The 26,762-nt window shown below is 40.7% G+C and overlaps 1 long non-coding RNA gene across 3 annotated transcripts in view; it reads left to right on the top strand.

Moving 5' to 3' along the window:
• LOC112544703 (uncharacterized) overlaps nucleotides 1-26,469 on the top strand; it is an 84,441-nt gene extending 57,972 nt beyond the window's left edge. Inside the window, exons 4-5 of one of the 3 annotated variants that reach the window (XR_012900590.1) lie at nucleotides 19,412-19,528; nucleotides 25,456-26,469. This is a non-coding gene — a long non-coding RNA (uncharacterized LOC112544703). Of the gene's footprint in view, nucleotides 1-19,411; nucleotides 22,491-25,455 lie in introns of those variants that run through there. The other 2 variants (XR_012900591.1, XR_012900589.1) reach the window with 2 other exon arrangements.
• The last annotated feature ends 293 nt before the right edge of the window (nucleotides 26,470-26,762 follow it).

The following is a 26,762-nucleotide window of genomic DNA, read 5'->3' as shown; positions in this document are numbered from 1 at the left end:
ATTTAAATGCCGCGGGGGATATTTAAATCCCCCGCGGATTTCCCTACGACAACTAGTGAAATTTACATGCCCCTTCCGGAAAAGGGGACAGTGTAGACGTAGCCCAAGACTTTGGTGCACATATGTCTATCAAAATGGCTCAGTCAACTGTTTAAGAATTGGCTTTGGATAGTAAGTATCCCCAACTAGGGATGTAAAAGATTAACTAGTTATCTAATAAGCATTAGCCTTACTAGCATGTTTACCAGGTAACCAGTTAACCCAAGTGTCAGATGGGGGAACAGGTCTTCACGCACTGCGGCCCAGCTGGCAGGCCCCCAAGTAGGCCACTCACGTTGGGCCGGCAGGAGCAATCCCCCCGCATGTGGTTAACCAGTTAACTGATTACAATGAAATAAATTAACCAGTTAACTTTTTCACTAGATATTTACATCCCTATCCCCAACCACACTGTGCTGCTAATCATTATCCAAATTCTTTTCTGGTGGATGATAGGGTATGTCTACACTAGCTCGGTAGTTCGAGCTAGGTAGGCAAATGAGGGCAACAGGAGTTGCAAATGAAGCCTGGAATTTAAATATCCCGGGCTTCATTTGCATCTTCCCGGGTGCCGCCATTTTTAAATCCCCACTAGTCCGAACTCCGTGCCCGTGGCTACATGCGGCACAGAGTAGGTAGTTCGAATTAGGATCTCTAATTCAAACTACCGTTACTCCACGGGCATGGAGTTTGGACTAAGGGGGATTTAAAAATGGCGGCACCCGGGAAGATGCAAATGAAGCCCAGGATATTTAAATCCCGGGCTTCATTTGCAACTCCGGTTGCCCTCATTTGCCTACCTAGCTCGAACTACCGAGCTAGTGTAGACATACCCATATAGACACTATGCTAGTCAGTGTGAATGTACTGGTAATGCTAAGCAAACCCCCAACGATTCACTTCAGCTTCAGTTTTGATAAATATGACACACAGGTCATCGTAAGCTGATGAGTCAGGATGTTGAGGTCCAATCTTGCTACTCTACTGATGTAGTGTATCTTTTATTTATGGATGCAAGTAATCCTGCTGACTTCAATGGATTATAAATGTAAGGGTTACTCAGGTAAATCTGCAGGAGTAAACCAAGAGCCTGTTTGTAATGAAATATCTAGTTCCATTCCTATATATCTATCCATGAAAACAATCTTTATTCAAAATATTTGGTTTTGACCCCTGGCTGGAGAACAGACAGGCAAAGGCAATGAGAATGGAGACACCGCGGGGGGGGGGGGGAAGGGGTTGGGGGGAGGGGGAGAGTTCCAGTAATGTGTTAGACCACTTAAAAATCAGTTTCAGTTTGGTAGGAAAAATTGGCAAAAGCTCTTGGGGGCATAAATTTATCCAAATGGTTTGTGTGGGAACCAGAATATGAAGGGAGAAATAATTATTTTAAAAAAATGGTAATTATTTGTGTTGGTGTAACAGAAAACAGCCAGTCAATGTTCAAAATAAAAGAACATTATGAAGAGTAGGTATAAATGAGCTGATTTTTCAATTTTCCCAGTCAAGAAAGGTGCAAACTCAAATAGTCTGCTTTAGCTACAAACCTATAGAGCTGTTTTTATACACAGAAGAACAGCCAGTTTTCTTCACATATACCCTCACTGGAGGCCTCTTTGCCTCACCAAAGATCATCTGTTCTAGGAACAAATATTTTAATGGCAGTTATTTACCTGAGAGGAATGGGGCCAGAAAACATACCTCACTACTCTCCAAGAAGTATAAATATGGGAATTGACCTATCATGTTATTATGAAAACTATATTTTAGTTTGACCATTAGAATTGTTGACTGAATGAAGTTCAAATGAATAAATAATAACCACAGATACACTACATAGAAGTATGGTGCCAAAATATCCCTGAAGTACTTGTTGTGTACCGCTCTTTCATCTTAAATCCTCTATGTAAGAAAGGAGTACTGGACATTTTAAATATTAAATTTAATTTGCCTTTAAGAAATGACAAATGAAGCTGATGGGAAAAAAATAGATCTTTGTTCTTTAGAAAAACTCTGTACTCTGTGCTGCAGCACACTACTGAGCTGTAGCAGTAATTTTGACATTCCTTTGCAAATTAGCCAGCCTTTGTGAGTACAGGTCTGTTTTACTGCACAGGGGGGCTTTCAGCTTTAGGAATCTGGCAGGGGTTCAAGATCAAAGTGTTGCTTTGAACCCACTTGTTAGCTGTGCAAAATAAACACAATCCACCTTGCAATAAAAAAGCATCAGCAGGGGAAAAAAAGAACATTCTAAAAAAACTCTTCAAATGAGACTTCAATGCCCTCACTATCACTGTTAAATTAGAACAAGGAAGGTGGACAATTAAAAGGAGGATGAGAACTCTGCAAGTGAAAAATTTCTAGACTCTCAGAGAACTAATTTTGTTTTCATGATCACAACTGCAGTCAGGTCTTTCAAGCACTGAGAGCATCCTGATGTTGCCATAAAATGTTCCCTGGCTAATTATTTGCCAGTATAACTGTTCACTTCCTGTGGTGGATTTATGCTAAATCCTGTTATTAGTCTTGCTCTGCAATTGCCATTGTCTGTGACTGGAAGCAAGGCTCAAAGGCTACAGTCAGCCTTTTATTACAAAACATGTGAATAGAGATTTGACCCAATGTTCGACCACTTCCCCCTTTGGTTTTATGTAAGCTGTTGAGCCTTTCCCTATAAATCACTGTGTTGAAATGAACTTTAACTCTTTTATTTTTCTTACAGCCTGTAGGGTTTTTTTAAAAATAAGGCATCTAGTTTCTTGTTTTTTGAAAAAAAAGTATTTGGGACTATTTAATTACATAGTACCTCTAAAGACTCCTGCATGAGGGGAAACAAAAGACATGCTCGAAGTCTTGAGTATAATCCAATAGTTGAATTTTTGTGTTTAAAAAAATCCCTAAATCTAATTATACTTTGTCAAAAGTATAATTAAAAATAGGTGCCAATTACTGACATGTATTATTGAAAACTAGCTATTGTACAAACTAAAAACTTCCTATAATGGCCAATCTGACCACACATTTTTAGAGCATTTGACATTTTCTTCATTTTAAACTAATTTGTTTTTTAATCTTTTTTTTTTAAATTGGGCAATAAAGGTTTACTAATGTAAAAAAAAAAGAGAGAGCTACACTCTCTAAAGCCATTTGTAATGTTGAAACATAGCTGTAATGTTCTGTCCCTGAAAGCAGAGGACCTGATACTGTAGTTATTACGCAAAGAAAAAATTCCCATTAAAGTAAATGAGCCAAAGCTTAAAGTCTTTCCTTATGCAAAACTCTCACTGAGGTTAAGGAGAATATTGATGTAGTAAGAATCGCAAGATCAGGATTTGTTGAGCACTTGTGTGGCACTGCTTTTTATTAGTCACACCAGTATAAATTAATTCAAATATACACTGATGTGCTTGAGAGCAGAGTTTCTCCCGGATCTGATTTTGCTTCCCCTGAAGTCATTGACATTTCCAAGGGATTATAGTGGAAATAGGACAGACTGTACAAATTAGTGAAATACGAGGGAAAGCAAAGAATTCTGGGCCTTATTCTGCTCATTTATACATGAGTAAGGGTGTTGTGATATTGTCACCCTTTCTTCTGTGTTGCCTTCAGAGCTGGAGCACCCACAGAATTGGGCAAATACCGGCCTGCGGGTCACATCCAGTTCCCCAGAGTTAGTCCCTGGCAGGCTGCTGCTATTATCTTTACCTGCCCCTCCACAGGTATGGGCAATTGTAGCTCCCGCTGGCCACAGGTCGCTGATCCCAATCAATGGAAGCTGCGGGAAGTGGCGCAGACTGGGAAACCACTTCCCGCAGCTCCCATTGGTTGGTAATGGCAATGTTGCAATCACCTGTACTTGCAAAAGTGCAGGTAAATACAGTGGTGGCAGCCCACCAGGGGCTAACCCCAGTTAGCTGCCGCCATTTGATTGCCCACTCTTATACCATGACATCCTTACATCTGCACTGCTGCTGTCAGTGGCTCTGCCTTTAGCGCTGGGCTCCCAACCAGCAGCCACCACTATCCAGTTGCCCAGCTCTGAAGGCAGCACGGTTGCCAGCAGCAGGGTAGAGGCAAGGGTAGCAGTACTACAATCCTCGCTGCAATAAGCTTGGAACCCACTTAAAAGTCCTTTTTTGGACTTCTACAATTATAACATGAAATTGTAACATGACATTGACAATTTTTAAAATCCTATGACCATGAAATTGACTAAAATGGACTGTGAATTTGGTAGGGCCCTACACATGAGCGAATGATTAACACCATTTACATGGAATATGATCCCTCAATTAATCTGTTAGGCCACTTACCTTTTCCTTCAAATCCCTTTTCAAAAGCCACCTCTGCTGTGACATTTACAAGAAACCTGCCAAATACCAATCTCTAGGTTGAGTGGCTGCCAGGATAGCAGATGTTTAATTATTCTTAAAAATGGCTGTTTGAATTGTTTGGAAGTTATGCACACAGCTAGCCAATGCACAGATGTAATCTTACTAGGGTTACTCTGTCCTCCCTTCAGACCCTCCCCTACTATTTACTACCCTAACTTGTTGCATCATGTCTTAAATTAGGATTGTGTCTCCAGTCCCTTGTCCCCTGACAACAAGGAAATTTGGCTTCTGTAAAACTACTCACAGTGTGCAGAATTAAATATGCATGTGAATCTGTGCAGAATGGAAGTCTGTATAAAGATATGAGTAGATCTATATGGAAAAAGGGAAGACTAGGTATAATTCCTGGATTCAAAGTTTGCTGTCGTTTACAATGTGAGAAATTGGTAATTATTTTACTTTTAGGGGAGTTACACAGATTCACCCCTATGAAACTGAAAGAGCCTCTGATGTTTTCAGGGCCATACTTTCATTTTAGATTATACAATATATACAAAATCCAAAATATGCTGTTGCTAAATTGTGCTGCTCTTCTGATTTGGAGCAAAATTTATCTTCTTTTGTGTAGGATGTGCCTTGCTCGCTAGCCTTCCTGCTGCTTGCCACACTTCACCTGGTAGAATAGCGTAAGTTCCACTGATTTCAGAGCATTCTGTCCTGATGCAGCAGCTGGAAAATGGTTGAATTTTTGAAAATTCAACAAAAATCTTAGCTGAAAATTGTGGCGTTTCTTTTGTCTTTTTGCAAAAAAGTCACATTCCTTTTCAGCCACTCTTGCTCCACTGTCACCAAAAGGCAAAAGAATATGGCTCTTCTTCACTGGGGGAGCCAGGAAACAGTCTCCTCTCTGAGACGTCTTCTGCCCAACCTTCTTTGGATTTGCACCAGGCTGAGGGGTGGAAAGCCACAGTATCTTCCTAACTTCACACTTTTGGTTTGAGGGTTAGGTTTTTGTGGGATTTCTCAGGCTTCCCTCCAGGATGTCAGGAGTTTGGTACTGTGGCTGCTAAAGTGAATTCAAATGGAATAGAAAAGGGACCTCTGTGTAAGGCAGGCTGAAAAGAAGACTATTCTTGAGCTCTTGAGACTCCTTTAAAGCCACCCAATCACAAAATATTTTTCCTGATTTAAAAAAATAACATTTTTTTTTGCCAACAATCAGCTTTTGGTTTTGTTCATATAAAAGGGAAACCGTGCAAGGAGTGTTAAGAACAGCCCAAAAGAATATACAGGCAGTCCCCGGGTTACGTATAAGATAGGGACTGTAGGTTTGTTCTTAAGTTGAATCTGTATGTAAGTCGGAACTGGCGTCCAGATTCAGCCGCTGCTGAAACTGATCAGTTTCAACAGCGGCTGAATCTGGACGCCAGTTCTGACTTACATACAGATTCAACTTAAGAACCCCAGGCATCCCCAAGTCAGCTGCTGCTGAAACTGATCAGCGGCTGATTCCAGGAAGCCCGGGGCAGGGGCTTCCTGTAGTCAGCCGCTGGTCAGTTTCAGCAGCGGCTGACTTGGGGACGCCTGGGGCAGAGCAGCTGGGGTGCTGCTGGGTTGGTCCAGTAGCGTCACCGCTCCTCGGCGCTACTGGACCAACCCAGCAGCACCCAAGCTGCTCTGCCCCAGGCGTCCTGATTCAGCTGCTGCTGAAACTGACAAGCAGTGGCTGAATCAGGACGACTGGGGCAGAGCAGCTGGGGTGCTGCTGGGTTGGTCCAGTAGCGCCCAGAGTGGCGCTACGGGACCAACCGGCAGCGCCCCAGCTGCTGTACCACAGGCGTCCGGAGCAAAGCCGCAGAGCACGGGGGCAGCGGGACAGCCCAGACGCACCGTGGCTGTCCGCTGCCCGCTGACGCGTCTGACGCATCTGGGCTGTCCGCTGCCCGCGTGTTCTGCCGCTTTGCTCCCCGTCCCCCTGGTCTGAAGACCAGGGAGACGGGGAGCAAAGCAGAGCAAAGCCAAGGAGCACGTGGGCAGCGGACAGGCCAGACTCATCTGGGCTCTCCGCTGCCCACGTGCTCCGCCACTTTGCTTCCTCTCCCTGGTCTGCTGGAGACCAGGGAGACAGCCCCATTTGTAACTGCGGATCCGACATAAGTCGGATCCACGTAACTCGGGGACTGCCTGTATATGCTTTACAGCTGCCTATTGTAGGCAGGCCTGGAAATTACTCTTGTAACTTACCCTTATCACTTTTCCCTCTGCTATCTCTATTTGGTGCTATTTGCCTTCCAGAGCAAGAATACAACAGTACAAACAAACAATCAGACCCAGTGAAGAGTCTTCACAGAGAAGACAAACTGATTTAAGTACAGACACTGACAGATGATCTTTAGTGAGGCAAAAAGGACTGTACTGTTAAAAATTACAGGAAGAGGTGAACAGGAAGAGATGAACAGTGTTGATTGGCAGGTGGTTGTTGACCACCCCGGTGAACAGTGGGCAGAAGGTACTGGAGAGGTGGGGCAAGAGCTGACTGGCAGGCGCAGAGACCGCTGGAATCATTCATCTGGGAAAACAAGCTGCCAGTGGACTTCTACTAATGAAAGGAGGGTCTCAGCCACCTGGATTAAAAAATGCTAAGAGATGGACTTTGGGTAGGCAGTACCTTATTAAACAAGGAGGCAAATTAGCTATATTTAGGTTCTAGAATTGTGATTTTATTTTATATGTAACCCTTTGTTTCCATTACTCCTTCTTGCTTTTTCTGGAATAGGTATTCTTTTTTAAGCAAAATTCATTCTGTTCTCACCATAAACATGTCTAAGAGCTGTGTGTTAAGCAAAGCTGCATGAAGAGGTGAAACTGATAAGCTGGGGTATACTTTTCCTTTAGGAATAATGGATCTGTGGATTCTGAAAATGTCTGGTGATCAGAGGCTGGCCACTGCAGGGGGGACACTCAAAGGACTCAGGGGTGGGAGTGTGCCTATCACTAGCTTGCAAAGCGACAGCAGAGCCAGTGTAAGCTTAGAGGGGGGTGCCTATGTTGCCTGTGACTTGGGAAGTGACCTCTGTCAGGTATGGACAAGGCTTCCTCATGCGAAGGGCAGGTGATTGCAAGATGCCAAACACCCTTGGGTGCCTCTGAGAAGTAGCACAGGCAGATCTTTGGTTTTCACATTCTCTAGAAGACAGCAATTCTTCTAGTCTGTATTTGTTGACCTGGCGGAACATTAGACACACCTCTAGACAAGTGACTAGTTCAGATTCACCGACCCTAGAAATGCATACTGGGAGCAAAGAGTTCAAACTGCTAACAGCAGTGCTGTTACACAGTTTATTAGCATATGGCTACCAACACGTTCCAACTGGATTAACAGTTAATTTATAATTTTAAGGGTACTCATGTGTTCTGCTGAGAGCAAATCCTTTCTCCCTTGTACCAAACCACTAGTCTCTTGGCTTTGCTCAGGAACTGTCACAGAGAGTAAGCCAGACTTTTCTTCCCCTAGACACAAAATGGTAGCAAAGACCCTCTGTGGCAATTGCCACCTTAATAATATAATCACTGGTTATGCTATGGGCAGAACCCTCTAAGGGTATGTCTACACTGCAGTGCTATTTCGGAATACTTCCAGTATCCCAAAATAGCTATTTCAGGTCTTTTGAGCAAGCCCGTTATTTCGAAATATAAGTGGCTCGATATTCTGATGTCCCTGTAAACCTTGTTCCACGAGGAGTAAGGGACATTTCGGAATAGTGCTCTATTTTGAAATTTGGCACTGTGTAGATAGCGCCAAATTTCAAAATAAGCTATTTCAAAATTAACGCAAAATAAGCTATGCAATTTACATAGCTCAAATTGTGTCTTTTATTTTTTGCTCTGGGTGTAGTTTAGACGCACTGTAACACTGCAGAAGAAACCGGATTTTTCCTTCATGACTGACGATCCAAACACTGTTTAATTAAAATCTTAAAACTTTTCCTTTCATATTTTCCTTTCATATTATATTTTTTCTTGTTTTGTTTTTTAAAATATCCTTTTGAGGTAGCTAAAAAATTGAGAGACATCTTTCATAGAGTCAGGAGTTATATTGGATAAATTACTGATTTAGTTTGCCAGTAATGCATTAGATAGGACCTTTTGGGGAAAGTCACAATATCTTAATGTAATCTGAAGCCTCCATCATAATTTCTACAGACTGTGTTGACATCTCCTGCTGAACATAGAGCTGATCAATTTCTGACTTCCTGAGAAAGAACTCCACTAACAAAGCCACTCTTACTCCATCGTTTTAACAAATGTTTCTGCTTCCTGTGCTCGGCCCTTCTCATATTGAAATCAGTGGCACAATTCCCTGCTAATATCACTTGGAGGAGGATGCATTCTCTCTTGTCTCTGTGGACTTCAGAACAGAATGTGCCTGTTAAGATTTAATTCTATTAGCAAGCACACTCCATGAAAAATTAATCTGATCGTTTGGTAACACTCTAAGTTACATTGCTACTGTTATCAACAAAATGCAACACGTTATTTGCACTGAGCTCAATTTGTGTATTTTTAGATGATGCTGACATGCCCTGGCTAACATGCAAAGTGAAGTTTAGTTCCCAATTAATATTATAGTTCCACATAATCACTAATGACCTTATAAATACATTGTGTGTTGAATTTTAATGTTACCAGAAAGTGGGAGTGTAGGTTAGGAGGAAAGCAATTTCCAAAATGCCTATTATCTCTTTACACCATTTATTTTTGCCTGGGATTGTCTTTAACTTGGACTTGGTCATAACCTTTGACGTGACCTTTGACAATGCCATTAAAAATGAAATAAGTATCTTTTTTAACCATAAGTTATTCATAATGTGCATATATTCAGTATATGATCATGTTGTAAATGCAATTGTATCTGCATTTGCCCAGGGCTGCCATACAGTAGGTTTTTCCAAATAGTCTGTCTTGTATACTGCTGTGTGGTAACTGTAGTCAAATATTTAGAAAACTTTTAGTGGCTTCATCCTACAAAGCCACTCCCCAGCCACAGCATTCTGCTTGCATGGAGCTGTTTAAAATAACTGGCTCCTATGAGGTAAAATAAAGCATTCTCAAAAACCATTCTTGCTCTTCATAAAATATAATTATTTGTTTTAAATCTAATATATATATGAATACAAATCTGTCTATTTGTTCAAAAACTCCTCCTAAAGAGAAAGAGCTAGGACCACCAAATGTGGTATACAGCTTCCTCTTATAACTAAAAGCAACATAAGGGTTTGGTTGTGCTAGGAAAATGAGATGTCCCTGGAATAAAAATCATAAAATCATACAGAATCATTAGGAAGGTGAGAGGGACTGGCTGGGGCACTTCCTCCCCTGAATTGTGTCATCCCCGAGCATCCTACCCCCCAGGTGACCTTGTGGTGGAGGCTGAAGCTCCCCCCCTCTTACATTCAACCCTGATTCATACAGGGACATTGCTGGCTATTCCCCTTTGACAGGGGGAGAGGATAAAGTGCACAGTTTGCTGCATTTGCCACTCTGGCTGAGGAATATAGGGAGCAGATGAGCCTGGATCTGCCCCCAGCTGGGAGGTATACATCCCTCCCCCAGCTGTGCCGCTGGATCTGCAGCAGCAGCATTGGAAAGGTGTTTCTCACCTGGCCCCAAGCTTCTTTGGTGAGAGAGGAATGGGGTAGTACCCTCTCCCCAAAGTAGCTTGCATACTGAACCCCTCATCCCCAGCCCCACCCAGAGCAATGATTTAAATGAAGCACATACATTTTCATTTTATTTTCCAAAAATGAAAAATTTAGTTAAGTACCCGGGCAACACTGGGTAGATCTACTTTATACAATAAAAAAGAATACATTTTTACACTGGGCTTTCCTCGATTAACAAAAACATTGCCTCAAAAAAATCAGACCCTCTTTCCCCACACACACACTTTTGAGGCAGGGAATTCTGTGAGAGGAAAAATCTGTTTTAGAGGGTTTGGAGGGGAGATAAACAGGATTAAAAGACAACAGTGAATCTTTATTCTAGGCTGTGTGATTTATGTTTTGTAGAATGAGACAAATGGTAGCTTTACATACAGGTTCTTCAGCATTAACAAAAGATAGTTTTAGGTAGCTGTACAGAAGAATAACAATACTAGAACAGGAAAAACTTAAAAAACAACAAATAGTCTGGTAGCACTTTAAAGACTAACAAAATATGTACATGGTATCATGAACTTTCCCACTTGACACAACCCACTTCTTCAGATGACCGGAGTGTTAGAACAGTTTTTCACTTTCTCACTTCAGACTGGTTCTCAGAATAAGCTTCCCTTACAGGAAGGAAACATATGCAGTACACTATTGATGCAGGTAAGTGTGAAACAGAAACATGAAAGCTTGAGAGCCAGACTCATACTGACGGAAATTGTTCTTCATCACCCTCAGTGACCTGCCTGTTTTCCCCCAAAGGAGACAATTCAGAGATCTGAGTCAAATATGTGAAATTCCTTTATTCCTTGACTCTGGGGATTGAAAGTCAAGACAAGTCAACTTCATCCTTGTATGGGTACCCTTTGTTTGAGGCAAAGCTCTGTGGAACAGGATACGTTGCACCTTCCATGAATGTAGTGAGTTGCCATTTCCATAAAAATGCTGCTATATAATATGTGTTCTGTTGGATTTTCTGTCTAACCTACTATGCCTACAATGCTCATGCTATTCCTGTGTTCCAAGCCTTCTCCCTCCATTCAGGTCCCTTGTAAAGAGTCAGTCCACTGTGATGCCACAAAAGGTAAACTGACAAAAGACATACAAAGAGTATAATAAATGTGTATTCCTTTTGTTTGAGCAGCCATCTTCTCAGTTTCTGTCCTTCAGGCTGAAAGCCCTTTGGGGCCAGGACTGATACCGTTTTGGATGAGAGTTACGGAATGCTCAGCAACCACTATTGGAGCAAGATTTTCAAAAGAGTTTAGCTCATTCCAGCACCTAAATTAAGTGGACAGATTTTCAAAAATGCTCAGGGCTTAGTAGCTCCTGATATTTACTAGATCCCATTGAGAACAATCAGACGTGCTGGAAACTGAGAATTTTAAAAAAATGTGTCTCTTCACTAGGACAGTGTTGGCCCATTATCTGCTCATAAATTTAAAAAAAAGGCCAAAAGAGCCCACCCTTGTATCTTGAATGGTACCATAAGACCTGATTCTGCATAGATGTAAGCATGTGTAACGTCATACACAAGAGATCCTACTGGCTTCAATGGCAGTATTATACAAACATATAAGTAGGGTCTAAATGAACTGCTAGTTCAGGAGGGGAAGAGACTTCAGGAGCAAACTATATTTACATGAACAGCCCTACTCTGCAGAGGTATCTAGCAGACAGGAGTTGTGTAGCTCCAAATGATCAGTTTTGGCTAGTGTTAGGTTACAAATCACTTTAGTTATTGAATGCAGTGAAATGTTATCTTCATTGTATGACTAACAGAGAGATGGACTGTGTTGAGCTTGTCCCGATTTGAAAAGTCACTCCGCTGAAAGGAACTCGCTAGGCTTGGAGCTCAAATGCTAGACTCTTATGGAAGTAATAGAGTTGGGAACAGATGTCCCATCCAGGAGGTGTGGACTCCCTCCCTGGGGCCCCTCACTCTGATTTAACCTGTTCCTCCTCATCGTTCGAAGATGTGGCTAAATAGGCTCCATTAATAGCTTTTTTATGTTAAAATGCTTTAATGAAAGCTGAAATCGCTTAAGATGGGGCAATGTTTCTGACCAGCCTGCAAAGACTATGTCTACACTTGCACTTGATTGACAAAACTTTTGTTGTTCATGGGTGTTTAACCCTCATCCCTATAGGACAACGTTTTACTGTGGCAAGTGGAAGAGTGAACACTGCTTTGTCAGCAGGGCGTTCTGCTGCCAATTAAGCAAAAAAATCCTCATTGGGGGGGAAGTATTTTGTTAACTAATGTACCAATAAATAGCATAGATACACTCTGCTTTTTAGCAAGAGGGACGTGTCCAGAAAAAACCCCAACCTTTATCACTAAAAGCTGAATAGTGTAGATATACCTTCAGAAACTGATATGCAAATAGGGTTTTCAGATGGTTTAAACAAAAAAAATGAACACCTCCTTCCCCCCTCAAAAAAAAAAAAAAACACCAGGAAAAAATTCTGTTGAAGGAAAAAAAAGGCTTATTAAGAAAAAAAAATAAAGTAAAAAAGCATTAAAACAGCATGTCCCCTTTAAGAGTGAGTGCAGGGATAGGAACAGGGGAGAGGTTGAGCACTAAGACCCAGGGCTGGGAGTGTTGGAAGCCAGGGGAGGACTCGGTGGGGAAGCTGGGCGCTGAGTGTTTGTAAGATTGCCAGGTGCCCGGCATTTTTGCTTCCTGGCCGGAGAAAAAAATCAGAAAATACCAGACATTTTAGGTGTCCAGTATTCTCTGAATTTTTTTACTGGACAGGAGGCGAAAATATCAGACTGTCCAGGTGAAAACCAGACACCTGGCAACTCTATGCAGAAGTCACAGCAGAGAGGAAGGTTATAAATTGTAGTGACCATCAATTACTACCTGTATGTGCAGCACCTAAAACAATATGAAATTAAGGCCTCTATGTGTTATCGAAATATAAATCATCTCAATAATACATGCACATATTACTAAGTCTACTCCTATGGGTCAAATGCTGCTTCTTCCAGGTTCCCCATGGCACTTCTCCCCACCTGCCTGAGACTGAGGGTTAACACAAGCCTCTTCCTAGTGGAGAGGATCTTATTCTCCTGCCTTGTCATGAGGCCTTGCCCCCCCTGCTCCTCCTCTTGCCCTGAGGGCCCACCCCTGGCCAGGCCAGAAGCAAGAGCTGTCCAGAGTACTTGTGCCACTGTGAAGAACCCTGGACCTTCCACCTTCTTTGGGCAGCACGCCCCAGGGATTGGGGACCCAGACCAGGGACTGTTCTCAGGCTTCCCCCCTCCCCCCCCCGAGCAAGTGAATGATCTAGGTAGGGCTTCCTCTGTGGCTTTTGTCCCTGTCCACTCTCGATGGCCTGGCCTGGCCTGGCCTGGCCTGGCCTGGGAGCAAAACCTTGAGTGAAGAGGAGCAACTGAGGGTAGAGTCTCAGGGAATGAAGAGGAGTAAGGGTGGGACCATGGAGGAGGGAAGCGTTCCTGCGCATGCCCTGCTTTTGCCTTTGAAAGGGTGGTCACTCTGTTGAGACTAATTTGACCTTATATGATTATGTGCTTGAGTTGTAACCTGTAGTTTTTAACAAGTCATCTAACATTTTCAACATACACAATTGTACAATTATTGCTTCAGAAAAAGCTTGCTGTTAAAATAAGGATTTGTTTATCTCTTACAGTTTGCAACAATATTCTGTTTCTCACCAGCTCAATTTAAATACTTACATTGTCTCATAACTAATTTAATGAGGCTATTTAAAATGCAATATGTTGAAACAAAGATTTAACCCCTCAGTTTCTGAGACGATGATTAACGATGCTGTCCTAGATCCAAATATGTGCTCACAATGATGCATTCATAGGGATGTGACAGGTGGTAATAAATGTGTTAACATTCAGGTATTGAAATGTAATACAGTCCAAGTAGGATTTTCTCTTATTACCTAGTTTACAATCAGCTTTACTACAAAGCTGAAACAAGGAAGACTACTACTGTGATTTGTAGTGTGGGGTGCTTTTTGTTATCTTGAAACCCATAATTTTACAAATTCAGTTTTTCTCTCACAATGAGCTCTCGGGTAATGTATTTACAAAGAGCTATAAGAGATCTGCCCTGTGGGTTGGTAGCTGTAAGAATGGTCCAGTATGCATTTGTTGGTCTGGCTTTAGGAGTATTTAGTGCTCTGTCACACGTTCAAATTATTAATACTGTACTTTGCAGACTCTCTTCTTGTCTTCTGCCTAAAATCTGTGTCTTTAAGGTTTACACACAACACTGTGAATTACAATGGAGCCTGTGTGTTATCTTTGTATAATCGATGACTCTCACCAGGATTGTCTTAAGGAGAGACCCTTAAACATTGGCATTGGAGATCCTATAACCTGTATTGTAGGTCTAGCACAAGTGAAAAACAGGTCTAGCACCTGTTGAAGTCATTGGGAGTTTTATATGTGTCAGTAATCCAGCAACAGGTTTAAGTTCCCAAGCAAACAAAATTAAATTACAAAAGAAGTTAGGTAGGAAGTTTAGGAAGAGGAAGAAGGTGGAGAAAATAAATACCTCTATGTGTATGTCTAAAATGAATGTTCCTGCTTTATATAGAAGTAGAAGTAACCATTTCAAACCTTAGTTACTGAAATAAAAAATTGTTTTCTGGTGAGCAGTTGTTGGATGCAATAAAGTTTGAGGTTTCTGCAGATGCAAGTTGTTACAAATTCCATGCCTGATGTCATCATAATTTTCTCTAGCATACAAAAGAGCAGTTTTGTTTTCTTTTGTACTTGAATACAGCTCAAACTAACTATAATCAGCTAGACTAAGTTTTAGGTGATTAATGTGTAACAACTCCCCACCAGCACCACCAGGACAACCACCTTTGCTCTGTGAAGATTGCATTTTGTTGCAATGTTCCCTCATTCTTTTTATTTATTAGCATTTCTACATACTCTTTAATTCACAGTATATATTTATAGAAATCCTATATATATTTTCGGATGTGGGCACAGGGCCAGTTTTCACAAGGAAAGCATAATGCCAATGTGAATTGTGTAATACTACCTATGTACTTTAAAGACTAGCTCTGTAGCCAAAACATGTCTGCTTGCATTCCTCATTTCTCTTAAGTGGCTTTTCTTATGAAAAGGTTTTGTTTGTATTCTTGCAGTTGATTTAAAGCCAAAAAAAAAAAAGAGTGAGAGAGAGAGAGAGAAAGAGAGGAACTGCGTGCCAAAAAAGGCCATAAATTAAAATGCAATGGAAACCTTTCTTAAAAAGACCACTAAGACCACTACCCCCTGTTTTACTACAGATATTTAAGCTATCATTTGGCATACTTAACAAGTGGCTAGAACACCACTAATTCACAACACCTAGAGCTTGGGATTGTGAGAGGAGATCGTTGGGCAGGGGAGTTAAGAGTTACAGTAAAAATTCACAAATAGTGGTATGTTTAAAGAACAAAAGAGTGGAAGGAAAGTTTCATATCTTCATTCATGACCTCTCTATAGTGCAGCTGAAGAAATAATGTCCTTTGGAGTTTGTTTATTTCTTTACTGTAAAATGCATTGTACAATCCTTGTTGGATTTCTTCAGGACCTCAGAGTTCAAATAAGTTTGAGTTCCAGAAAAATAACCACAAGAGAGAGAATGCTATTTGATTTGTTACAGGGTTTTTTTTTTTAATTAACACGAGACAGTTGATTTATTTATGTATTTGGTATAACTTGATGAAGTGATTTCAGTTTAAAGTTGTCAGCTTTTTGTATTCTCTCCCTCCCCTTCTTCAGAAAAAAAAAACCCCTCTCTCCCACAACACAATCACTGTAAATGTTTTCACATTGAAATTGAAGATGTAAATGAAGCACTGCAGTTTCTGTCTGGTTTTAGTTACAATGTCTGTTTGTTGACATCTCACATGAAGGCCTGCTGTGTCTCTGGCTCTGTCTACTTCATTTCCCCTCTAATTAGGCTTTGCCCTCAATTACGTTAATGATGCAACTTTTCCTATAGATCATTTGCCCCTTCAATCAATTAGAAGAATATGAAGGGTGCATCCTTCTTTGGCTTTAGAATTGCTTGCTTCAGGGCATACCATTCACAGAATCACTTAGGCAAAACAATGTTAGATGTTTTCTCTGAAATATCTAAACTCAAATAAATTAGGGTTCATGAAAGTCTGATCTTGATAAAAATGTAATTTGCTAATTACTTGTATGAGAGTGTAGCAGCAGCTGCAGTCACCTAAATGCCAGAGAAATTACTCAAGTCCAAACGGTATTAAATGACAATCATTATGCTGAGTACATTTAATCATGGGCAAGGGCAGAGCAAGGCTAAATGAGGGCTCCTCAGATGTTCTCCCTCCCAGACCCATCCCTGCCTCTGATAGACTCTTGTTATTCTCTCTCTCTTAAGTCCCTCCTTGACCTTTTTCCCCAAGAGAACCAGCCAGCCCAAGCTCACCTCTGTGGATAGCAATCAGCTATGTATTGTCTACCCTCTGCTGTGTTACCTCTGATTCATTGTAATATACAGATACCCAGATCCCTAGAATTCTTTCTCATTCCATTTTCAATATTGTGTGCTACAATAAAAATACAAGATTACCACTGTGGTCTCCTTTGTTGAATCTGCACTCTTCTTCTGCTCCAGTACCTTGTCTCTCTCTAAATGCAGATACATTACTTGCCCTTTTCCCCAAAATTCCCATTTCTTTAATTCCCAATATTAAAATGCTTATCTCTGTCTTGGTCATCTCACCTTAAATAGCATAACCCCGTCTCTCTTCCCTTCCCACCTCTACTCCCTTTCTTTCCCTCACCCAAAACACTGTACTCTTCTGCTGTTCCGACCATGTTATATTCCCCCTTGAATCTGGCTTCCTGTGTTTTGTCTTAAACATCAGATGAAGTAGCCTCCACTTCAAGCCAATGACATCTCTACTCATTCTTCATACTCTCTCCCTGAGCATTTCTCCCTCCTGGTCCTGTGGACTTTAGAAAGCACCAACACAAGGCCTTTGTACCCATCTGGCTGGCACCCCCGCAGGCTACTTGGGGAATTCCTTTTAGGGACTATTTTTTTCCCATTCCTGATGGCAAAAGGATATTTATCAGCCAAAAGTCAAAATGTTTTACATTCCACTTATTATTTTTCCCTGCTTTTAAACAAAGAAACCCATTGGTCAATCAAGAACCATCTCTCTTTAAAGCAGTAATGCTTCATTCACGGGACTGTGAGGCAGGGGGACACCACAGATCCCCTGTCTGGGACCGCTCTCTTTTTAAACAGTCATGGCTTCCAGAGAGAGGAATGGTGGCTGGAGATATAAGGACTGTCCATTCAAGGCTTACTCTGAGTTAGATTAACTGTTGAAAAAAAATGCACTACAGCTTCCTGCTGATATTTTCAAAGAAATCACCAGGACACTCTGAGGTGTGGCTCTTCAGTAATCAGAGTTAGTTGGCCCCACACCTTCCAGCCCCTACGGGCAAGCCAGATTCTTACAGCTCTGTTTCGCTATAGGTCAATTTGAAGCCTGCCTGGAGGCTAAATGTACCATATTGTAGTGTCACAAATGTTATTTTCTATGAACCCACTAACCTCGTCACTTTTTGCAGTAAGCATTATTATTATATTATTGCCAAGAATATGTTATATATCCAAGGTTCAATGGCACTATAATTCAGTAACTATTTATTATATTATAATACCTTATTTTTCCAGTCAGTACAGTGTTATCGTTCTACAGGATAATCAAATGAGGTTCAAACCAATGAGCAATTACAGGGAAAATGCTGTACCCACATTTTGAATAGATAGAAGCCAAAGGGTATTTTTCTGGATGAAGAAAAAAAGAGTTTGCTTGTTTTGAATCTCAAGCAAGAATATTTGTCAGTGCCAACAAATTTTAGTGATATCTATCCATTAAACATTTATTGTTGTCATCTTATAGTTAAGATTATCAGCCTTACAAAGAATGAGAGAAACGAAACACTTTCTTCCTTTAAGAATATGTAATGCCCTGTATAAATCAGAATTTTTAGGGTACTTAGTACAATGCAGGAAATGGAATAGATTAAAACTTATGAGGAACATTGGAGAAAAACATAGAACATGGAAAATTTAAACAGTGAAATACTTTGATCTACTATGTTACTAAAAGGCTTTTCTATTTTTGAATAACATTAAACAGTCTCTCTCTGTTATAATGAAATAAATCATTCACATAATCCTTTCAAAAACTTAAAGCAGTGAAGCCAAAATCCGAAGTTTTCAAAATATATATGAACAACACAGGCCCTGATCTTACAAGTATTTAGGTATTTGGGCACCTCTGGTTAGGTGCCTAAATACCTTTGAGGATATCAGCCTAAATATGTACTTAATTTTAATGGGTAGCATTAATGGGTTTATTCATGTGCTTAAGAATCTGCAAGTTTAGATGTCGGCCCCTAGACCTTGAAATCACTGGGTCTCCCCCAGGTTGCCAAGGAGACCGCACACACAGAACAAATTGCAGGACTGGAGCCTACAGCTTCTCAGTCGTGTGGGCCTGATCCTATGCGCAAAACATAGAAGTCCAATGAACTCAAAGAGAATAGTATCCCATGTGCAATATATTTTCAGGATTGATTCTTTCCTCTTAATTTTCTACTGTTTCTGGAAAAAAACACATAGATTTATTGTGGCAGCAGCTAGACTACATACATACATTCTGCGTACAGTATATATGATACAGCCACCTTTGCACGTGTCTCCTCTGTAGCTGGAAGCAGAGACACATATGTTAGCTCTACTGAAGCCAGCTTGCGAAAAATAGCAGGAGTAGGACAGCAGGTGGCTAAGGCTGGCTACCTGAGTATGAACCCAAGGTGTCCCTGCTATTTTTAGTGCACCGGTTTGGGTAGTGTACACAATATGGAAAGGATCAATATGCACACTTTTTTATCAGTCATTATGGCCCAAATGCTGCAAACATTTACAAGTACAGTGGGCAGTCCTGTCATTCAGATTACAATCAATTTTGCTTTATACAAAGTGCCTTGAAGAAATTTCTGGTGTTGACAATATGTTCCTGAAGGAGGACATTTTATCCCCTTATTCTTTGCAAATTTTGGCTGGGTGGATTCATATCAGTTTCAGCTTACACCAAGAAATCACACATCTCTGCCTGCATTGCAACTATCAAATGTAAAATGACTGTTAAAACCTTGGATTTAAAAGTCCATTTTAATGGAATGAAAAGACCTCTTAAGTAGGAATAAAAAAAAAGTGAATAAAACCTTTATGTTTCTTACATCTAATTACTCAGGATCCAGGTCTTTTAATTCCTTTCTCTTCCCAACAGGGGGAAAAAAAAGAAAGATGGATATTATCTTTGCACAGATAAGAAAGAAGATGAAGAGTGGAAAAGTCCAGCAACATGTGTATTCCTCCGCATAATAGTTTGCATAAGCCAGAGGAGGTAGATAATGCACTTTTATTTTATCAAATAAACCAAATGGCCTATTTTTATAAAGAAAGGCAATTGGTTTTTTATCAATCAGAATTTGGAAGCTTTGTCAGTGGAAGAAATTCTTCATGACAGTCCAGCACATTTCAGGGAAGAAAGGTGTGATAGCTGATGTCATGTTTTGTGCCAGAATGGAATACTGTGGGACGGAAAAGCTTCTCTGCTCTGAAGCTGTTTCTCCCTCTATGTAGTGAATTGGGTTCTCCACACTTGGGACTGTTTTCCAGTTCTCTGAAAACAAAACGTTCCCTCCAATTTTTTCATCTTCTCAGATAAGAGAGCACTGGAACAAGATGCTTACTCTATAACCTAGACAAGTCCCCAGAACCTGACCTGTCCTCCTTCCCCTGTATGCTGCTGGTGAAAAGGAGCGATGGAAAAGTTAAAAACATGTCTTCTGCTTTCAGATAGCAGAAAGCATATGAGAAACCATGCCTGTACTTCAGGACTCAGAGAAACACAAGTGGGAACCAAAAGAAGTAAGAATATATACCAACTGGCTGAGCCAAAACTAAGGTTTTCTGTGCCTGGGGCAAGCTACTGGCCTGCCCTCCCTCCAAAAAATAATAAAATTCTTAATTTTTTGTATTAATGTTATTCATTGCACACGTTAATTGCACATATATTGAGATTGCAAATAGATGATAGTAAAGATATAAATGAAATAATATTTTAACTTTCTAATTTTTAATTTTGCACCCCTAAATGAACTGCTATACAGGGAAAAAGGGAAAGAGGAAGGCCAAAGAATAGTTGGAGAAGAGATCTCTATGTGAATGTGAAGAAAACAGGCAAAAGCTGGAGAGAATTAGAAAAGGTGGCACAAGACAGAGAGGCTTGGAAAGAAATTGTTGATGGCCTATGCTCCCATAGAGCTAAGGGCAAAGAAGAAGAAATGTACTGCACCTGGGGCGAGTGCCCCACTTGCCCCACCCTTGTTATGGCTCTGCCGACTGGGAGGGATAAACTATAGCCTGCAGTAGGCAGACACAAAATAGTTACTTTTTATGGCCTGCCTGTCCCAAACTTAAAACACCTAGAGGTTGAACCTCTCTAATGTGGCACTCTCTGGTCCAGCAACATCTGAGTTCTGGCATGATTTTAGTTAGCTGGATGTTCACTTATCGTGTGTGGCCAAGTTTCCCACGGTCCTGTACAGTTTGTTTACAGCCACCAGTCCTGGCTCTCAGTGTTCTGTACTGTAATGTTAACTCTAATTTATCCCAAATGTCTTCTAAGAGCCCAGTAGGCAGTGGAAGTGTTGGTAATGCTGCTAGAAAATATTGACCTCCCTAGTTCGGCAAACTCTTTGGTTTGGCACCTGGTCAGGCCCCGAAGGTGCTGGACTATTGAGGTTCATCTAATAGCTGTCAAAAAGGAATGCTGATAAAAGTTCATGTAGGAGGGTGAACCCACATTAGAAAGCTTGCTGGAAAAGAAAGAAGTCGTCATTTTAGAAAATGTTGCCTTTCTGCAGAGTCTGGGTGCAAGCCAACTGTGCACCTTTTGGGGCTTAAAGGGGTTGGCTTGAGGTTTTCTTTTTCTTCATATTCTATCTCTGTTGCTACGCTGAGGTATTTTGACAACTGTTATTTTAGGAGAATCCTTTGCATCACACTCTCAATGTGGCAAGTTCCATGGTCAATCTGTTGTGGATAAAAATTCCACAGCTGTGAGCCAGTCATTAGGAAAGTATGTTCTTCCACTGCCATGAATTTCTTGTTTCTGTTACCACCATTGTTCCTGGTGACCACAGTTGTGGTAGGACGTCATTCCAGAGATGCAAGTGACCCCTGTTATAGCTCACATCCACTCCACTGAGAACACTGATGATCAGGTTCTTAAATTGGATCCAGTGGAGAGCAGAGACCTATTGCATTGATCAGAGCAATGAGGGAATGTGCTCTTGTCGATCGGTATTGCTTAGCTCATACATCACATATTGGAAAATCTGGATGTCATTCTCCATCCTCTCCAGGTACAGTGTATTGCAGTAATTGTACCTGTAAGTGATTGAATGTATGGACTGCCATGGTCAAGATGGCAACTCACTAAAAGGCGCAGACACTTTTTCTAATGATATCTGGGGTAGCCAGGAACTAAAAGGAGTCCCAAAGGAGATCAAGACAGTGAATCACTTTGAAGTTGGAGAGAGAGAGGTAATGGTTTTAGCATGTTTTTGAAAATCTTTGCCTCTTCCCACCACCTCAAATGCACCTTATCTGGATTTAGTTTTCAGCCATCTGCTCTGTATCCAGGTGCTTATTTCTCCCAGACCCCAACACGATTGGTATATGATACACCTGCAGTCCACTGAACAGGAAACAGAGGCCCAGTTTTTGGACTGCATCCAGTGCAGCTCAGAACGAAAGAGTGTGAGGGTGGCTCAGGCTGAGTCTATGCTATAAGCACACAGCTGGTGCTACGCTGCTGAACCACAGTCGTGTGTACATTTATGGTTGGGGGTGGGAGATCCATCTGAGAATCCATCTCTATGAAAGAACAACAGCTACGTTATGGAAGAATCCTTCTGTCGATCTAACTGTGTTTACTTTAAGGGGATAAACCAGCCTGCCTCTGGTGCTCAAGGCATGAAGTTTTTCACAGCCCTGAGTGACTTAATGGTGTTGACCTAAATTTTAGATGTCGATCAGGCCTCTGATCTATGGGGATACCTGCTTAAACTGTGTCCCTGCTGTGCAGCTTGATGCTAGCATAAATTAAAAGGAAATTGTAGTGGAATGGATCTATTAGCTTTTTCAGCTGAATTTCAAACATTAGGACCGTGCCAAGCAGTTAGAGCCTGTGCCAAGATCCTTTATCAAATATGACTGGAGGCTTCCACATTTTTTTAATATGTGTATACATGTATACAAAAAAAAAGATGTTATCTAGAGCCTAGACTAGGCACCATTTTATAAAGAAAGAAAAGGCTTTCCTTTCCTTTCCTTTCCTTTTGCAAGTGGCTACCAGAAAGAATTACCTCCCCTATGTGAAAATTACAGTGCAAATTGGTGAGCAGATGTCAGTTACAACAGAGTCCGGATAAAAACTGAAGCAGTTTATGGCCCTAATCTTGCAAAACACTCTACTTGGATAGACTCCTACATAGGCAGCATTCTTTTTTTTTTCAAGTTGCAGAGAGGTGGATGGTAATAGTGCAGGATGCAGTATTACATCCTCCATAAAGATATTTGTCTGGGCTTGCAAGGGAAAATTAAGGAAGAGGAGGATTGATAGATGCTACTTAAAGATGGAATATACTGCTTTTGGGAAAACTGGATGCAGAGTTTCCAGCCTCATTGGCTGATAAAATATTTTCATCCTGTGGTTTGTAGATGATTAATATTTTTAATATTTCATGTACAACTATCACCGTTACCTTAATGGTTATTGGAGGTGAATCTTAAAATTCAACTTTCTATTTACATTTATACAGAAATATTATGTGAAATCAGTGCCAACAAAAATCCTGTTTTAATTATTGTTCATTACACTTCCAAGATGACTAAAGCAGACATCAACTACATTTTGAAGCAAAGCACAATCTAGTTCAGGAAGACTCATGAGAGTGACCTTTGATCCTTATTTCCCGCAGTTATGCCATAATAATTCTTTTTATCTCATCAAGTATATACACATTCCTAGGACTTAGAGCCAGTGGTTGTGCAAGAAGTTATTTGTAGTTTATAGGAAGCACTTGGATGATATATCAAGGTGTTTTATACTATACTAACATGTAATTAATCATTTTTATGCTGTTTTCTCTTTCCAGTACTTCACCACCTCCAGCTCATGCCAGCATAAGATACTATGGATATTTGGGCTTTCTGGTCTGTTTTTACGAGATTGCAAAGTCCTTGAGACAGGAAACATTACCTTGCATTTGAACAGTATTGAGCCCAGTAACTCTACATCTACACTGCAGCACTATTTTGTGATACCAGAGGTATCCTGAAATAGCTATTCTGCATCTTAAGAGCAAGCCCATTATTTTGAAATATAACGGGCTCACTATTCTGACATCTCTGTAAACCTCATTCCACGAGACAGAAGGGACATTTCAGAGTAGCAGATAGCAGATTATTTCAAAATTTGGCAGTGTGTAGACAGTGCTAAATTACGAAATAAGCAATTTCAAAATAACATTGAAATAAGATACACAATATGCATAGCTCAAATTGCGTATCTTACTTCAACCCATAGTGCAGTGTAGATACACCCTATAAGAGGGCAAATAAAAAAATTAGGAATTTAGTGCATATTTTGAAAACATCTGTGATGAAAATATAGTTTAGAATATTAAACACATATAAGTTCTGTTTCTGGAAAACGGTTCTTTTCCTAAAATTAGGAACCTAAATTCACAATTAAGCACCCAATAATGGTTTGACACTGCACCACTGAATTCCCAAAGTGAATTTTGCCATTGACTTCAGTAGACCCAGGGTCAAATCCCATGCAGCTCAACATTTCAGTGACTGGGCTCCCGTTGACTTCAAAATGTAACTTCATTGACCTCTGGAGAAAAAAACTCTACAGTGTTTTAGACCCTAGTTCTGAAACGACAGTCATGTGCTTATCTATACTACAGGGAGTAGCCCAGGGGCTTATTTGGATGTCTAATTATATAATATGGCCAGATCCAAAGCCCAAAAGTCAATTGCAGTCTTTCCATTGACTTCAGTGGATTTTAGATCAGGCACCTACTTATCACTGGAAATCATTCCCTCTCAAAAGGGTCACTTGTTACAAAACAAATACCCCTTAGAATACAAATGCCTGCATCTGTAATTAAGTTCTATTTTACATAATCACAATTCACAAACATAATGCATCTCCTTGGTGGTACTTTCACAGCCTACTAAAGTCAATAAGGCTATTATGCCTGTTTGTGGATATAAGGTTTGCTGTTTCAGAAAGTTTGATCTATAACAATAGATTATTCTTCCAGAATAACAATGTAATCAAACTCAGTGTAATTCATGTTTAATGGTACAAAAAGGAATTGTCTAGCAGCCAAAAAGTCTCTCTGACTCTATGTAGTCTATATTTATGTCTATTAGTGTTATATTTGTTCCTGCTAGAAATTTTTATGAATCAGTACGGAACAAATAGACAAGAGGAACAGATAATTCAAATGAAAACATTAAATGCTTTTGTCTAGATAAAAAAGCATGATTATAGAATTGGCATAAATTAAAAATGTGGGCCCGTACACAATCCGAGATTTACAAACATAGGCAATAACTCCTGCTGGGGCAGAGAGAACAGGCGAGTGAATGACTCTTATCGGCCAGGGGTTAGGACATCCATTGGGGAGGTGCAGATTCTAGTCCCTCTGCTCCAGTGACTCTTTCGTTACTTATACAGGGTAGGTTGATGGAGCTTCACATCAAAATATCCCATAACACAGTAGTTAGAGCACTCTGCTGAGAAGTATGAGAAACTTGCCTTCCTTAGCTGGACCTTCACCCACCACTCATGCCCAAAGATCCACTCCGACAAACCTTTACACATATGAATGGTGCCATTTAAATCCCTAATTCCACGGACACATGCTTGTGCTGAATTTAAAGTACATAAGTAGCCCCATGTGTGAGTATTTTTAGGACTGGAGGCTGAAATCACTAGGATTTAGGTGCCTAAATTTACTCTGAGGATTTGGGCTTCAATCAGTGAAAATGTGCATTCAAGAAAGACGATTTGCAGGATCGGGCCTGTGTGCTTAGGAAATGCTGAGTAGGAGGCTACTGCAGTGTGAGATAGGCCAGTTATATTTTCCTGGGCATGTGCCTCTGTTAAGTTCATGATAGCAGTATATTATTCACTGTCAACCTATAATCTTTGTATTATTTATTTTTCCCTGTCTTTAACAGAAGCCAATGAAGGAAGGAAAAAATATCAGGAAAGTAGGAATTCCAATCCTGGAAGTGTATGTTCTTCATGCAGCTTTTATTGGATTGCCTATGAATAATAATATATAATGTACTCTTCTGTGTATTTTATATGCTAAAAGGTTACTAAGTTCATTTTAAAATAAAAAAGTACTGGACCCCAAAATACTACTTCTACGATGAAAGGTGTATTTATTACCTTGGTGTACCTAATGTGAGAGAACTATCTTGAGGTAAAAGCTGATCCTGGGTCTACAGTACAAAGTTATGTCAGTACAGCTGTCATTCTCAGGGATGAGGGAAATCCACATCCCTGAGCAATATAGTTATACTGACCTAACCTCTCTCCCCCCTTCCCTCCCCGCAGTGTACAGTGCATATCAATGAAAGAGCTTTTTCTGTAAGCATAGCTACTGCCTCTTAGGAAGGTGCACAGGTATTGCCAACATTCCTGACTGGATGGACCAGATGCAGTTGCCGTGAATGGTGTCTGGTCCATCCGATTGGAAAAGTTAGCAACCCTAATACACCAATGGGAAAAGCTCTCCCGTTGGCATAAATACTAACTTTACAAGCCCACTATACTGTCCAGACACTATAGTTTTACATGAAGTTCAGCTTCAGATTAACTCCTGGAGAGGCTGGAGGGCCATTTACCTCATGGTAAAACTAAAGTCTCTGGTCTTCACTGTGTTTTTAATCTTGTGATAATTCATATGTGTTAGTTACCCCAATGTAACATCTTTTTTAGCAATGACGACATGGCTTAAGATATAGGTGTAGGTGTCATGGACAGGAACACAGGTAGTGTTTGCCAGTTGGGAAGGGACAAATTAAGGGAAAAAAGAACCGTTTCCTTTTTAAATTCCAAAGAGAGATCACAAACAAGGCAGAGTAAAAATATTTATTTAAAATGTTGGGTTAGGTGATCAACTAACATAAATCCATGTGAGTTAATAGGGTATATCTACACTAGTTCGAACTAGGGTGGTAATGTAGGCAGCCGGAGTTGCAAATGAAGCCCGGGATTTGAATTTCCCGGGCTTCATTTGCATCTCGCCAGGCGCCGCCATTTTTAAATGTCTGCTAGTGCGGACTCCGTGCCGCGCGGCTACACGCAGCATGGACTAGGTAGTTCGAACTAGGCTTCCTAGTCCGAACTACCGTTATCATGTGAAACGAGGAGTAACGGTAGTTCGGAATAGGAAGCCTAGTCCGAACTACCTAGTCCGTGCCGCGTGTAGCCGCACTAGTAGACATTTAAAAATGGCGGCGCCTGGCAAGATGCA

This window comes from Pelodiscus sinensis, chromosome 1 (genome assembly GCF_049634645.1).
Source record: "Pelodiscus sinensis isolate JC-2024 chromosome 1, ASM4963464v1, whole genome shotgun sequence".
Lineage (NCBI taxonomy): Eukaryota > Metazoa > Chordata > Testudines > Trionychidae > Pelodiscus > Pelodiscus sinensis.
This window is presented reverse-complemented; position numbering and strand designations above follow the sequence as displayed.